The following is a 2,893-nucleotide window of genomic DNA, read 5'->3' on the forward strand; positions in this document are numbered from 1 at the left end:
ACGTTTCAGCAGAAACTCTGTCATGAAAATGACAGATCTACCTCATCTGTTTCTGGTTGCTGTTAAACAAGTAGCATAATGTCAGAATGCAATGTAAAAAAGATACTCTTTCATGGTAATAATAATAATAATATATGCCATTTCTTTTATCCAAAGCGACTTACAGTCATGTGTGCATACATTTCGTATGGGTGGTCCTCTCAGCCTGCTCTACCAACTGAGCTACAGAGGACCATGGTATATTATGAATTTCCATTCCTGCCTATGTAGCCAATATAATATAATAATATGCCATTTAGCATACGTTTTATTAAAGCGACTTACAGTTATGCATGCATACATTTTTGGTATGGGTAGCCCCAGCGGGAATCAAACCTACATTCCTGGTGTTGCAAGCACCAATTGAGCCATACAGGACCCCACTACTTATTATAGCTACTGAGCTCTCTACCTGACACGAACCAGGTACCTCTTTTAGCCCTTTCACCTCTCAGCCTGAGACGGACCAGGTACCTCTTTTAGCCCTTTCACCTCTCAGCCTGAGACGGACCAGGTACCTCTTTTAGCCCTTTCACCTCTCAGCCTGATACGGACCAGGTATCTCGTTTAGCCCTTTCATCTCTCAGCCTGAGAAGCTGCAGAGGTCTGAAACGCGTCCACCCTACAGCGCGACACACACAGACACACACCTGGCGGCCGTCCATCTGACGGAAGGTCCAAGTGCCCAGCCATGTGTAAACACACACACGTCCAACAACCCTCCTCAGCGGGCACAAAGCTTCAGCACTCCAAGCAATGCCATGGCCTGCGTCCACCCTACTACACCTCACACTCACAGACTTCTAGCAGAGAAAACTTCTCCAGACAATGGTAGTAGTGCAGTTCTTTGCTAGGTCCTGCCCTGTCTTGTCAGGTCCTGTCTTGTCTTGTCAGGTCCTGCCCTGGCTTGTCAGGTCCTGTCTTGTCTTGTCAGGTCCTGTCTTGTCAGGTCCTGTCCTGGCTTGTCAGGTCCTGTCTTGTCAGGTCCTGTCCTGGCTTGTCAGGTCCTGTCTTGTCAGGTCCTGTCCTGGCTTGTCAGGTCCTGTCCTGGCTTGTCAGGTCCTGTCTTGTCTTGTCAGGTCCTGTCTTGTCAGGTCTTGTCTTGTCAGGTCCTGTCCTGGCTTGTCAGGTCCTGTCTTGTCAGGTCCTGTCCTGGCTTGTCAGTTCCTGGCTTGTCAGGTCCTGTCCTGGCTTGTCAGGTCCTGTCTTGTCTTGTCAGGTCCTGTCTTGTCAGGTCCTGTCTTGTCAGGTCCTGTCCTGGCTTGTCAGGTCCTGTCCTGTCACGTCCTGTCCTGGCTTGTCAGGTCCTGTCTTGTCAGGTCCTGTCCTGGCTTGTCAGGTCCTGCCCTGTCTTGTCAGGTCCTGTCTTGTCAGGTCCTGCCCTGGCTTGTCAGGTCCTGTCTGGTCCTGGCTTGTCAGGTCCTGTTCTGGCTTGTCTGGTACTGTCATGTCTTGTCAGGTCCTGTCGGGTCTTATCTTGTCAGGTCCAGTCCTGTCCTGCCCTGTCTTGTCAGGTCCTGTCTTGTCAGGTCCTGTCCTGTCAGGTCCTGTCCTGTCAGGTCCCGTCTTGTCAGGTCCCGTCTTCTCAGGTCCCGTCTTGTCAGGTCCCGTCTTGTCAGGTCCCGTCCTGTCAGGTCCTGTCCTGTCAGGTCCTGTCCTGTCAGGTCCCGTCTTGTCAGGTCCCGTCTTCTCAGGTCCCGTCTTGTCAGGTCCCGTCTTGTCAGGTCCCGTCTTGTCAGGTCTGTCCTGTTCTGTCTTGTCAGGTCTTGTCTTGTCAGGTCCCGTCTTGTCAGGTCCTGTCTTGTCTTGTCAGGTCCTGTCTTGTCATGTCCTGTCCTGTCTTGTCAGGTCCTGTCTTGTCAGGGTCCTGTCTTGTCAGGTCCTGTCTTGTCAGGTCCTGTCCTGTCTTGTCAGGTCTTGTCTGTCACGTCCTGTCCTTTGTCAGGTCCTGTCTTGTCAGGTCCGGGTCCTGTCTTGTCAGGTCCTGTCCTGTCTTGTCAGGTCCTGTCTTGTCAGGTCCTGCCCTGGCTTGTCAGGTCCTGTCTTGTCAGGTCCTGTCCTGGCTTGTCAGGTCCTGCCCTGTCTTGTCAGGTCCTGTCTTGTCAGGTCCTGCCCTGGCTTGTCAGGTCCTGTCTGGTCCTGGCTTGTCAGGTCCTGTTCTGGCTTGTCTGGTCCTGTCCTGTCTTGTCAGGTCCTGTCGGGTCTTATCTTGTCAGGTCCAGTCCTGTCCTGCCCTGTCTTGTCAGGTCCTGTCTTGTCAGGTCCTGTCCTGTCCTGTCAGGTCCTGTCCTGTCAGGGTCCTCAGGTCCCGTCTTGTGTCAGGTCCTGTCCTGTCAGGTCCTGTCCTGTCAGGTCCTGTCCTGTCCTGTCAGGTCCCGTCTTGTCAGGTCCCGTCTTGTCAGGTCCCGTCTTGTCAGGTCCTGTCTTGTCAGGTCCCGTCTTGTCAGGTCCTGTCTTGTCAGGTCCCGTCTTGTCAGGTCCCGTCTTGTCAGGTCCCGTCTTGTCAGGTCCTGTCTTGTCAGGTCCCGTCTTGTCAGGTCCTGTCTTCTCAGGTCCCGTCTTGTCAGGTCCCGTCTTGTCAGGTCCCGTCTTGTCGGGTCCTGTCTTGTCAGGTCCTGTCCTGTTCTGTCTTGGCAGGTCTTGTCTTGTCGAGTCCCGTCTTTGTCAGGTCCTGTCTTGTCTTGTCGGGTCCTGTCTTGTCAGGTCCTGTCCTGTTCTGTCTTGGCAGGTCCTGTCTTGTCTTTTCGGGTCCTGTCTTGTCAGGTCCTGTCCTGTTCTGTCTTGGCAGGTCCTGTCTTGTCGGGTCCTGTCTTGTCTTGTCAGCTCCTGTCTTTGTCAGGTCCTGTCCTGTCCT

The sequence above is a fragment of the Oncorhynchus keta genome, unplaced genomic scaffold, assembly GCF_023373465.1.
Source record: "Oncorhynchus keta strain PuntledgeMale-10-30-2019 unplaced genomic scaffold, Oket_V2 Un_scaffold_139_pilon_pilon, whole genome shotgun sequence".
Lineage (NCBI taxonomy): Eukaryota > Metazoa > Chordata > Actinopteri > Salmoniformes > Salmonidae > Oncorhynchus > Oncorhynchus keta.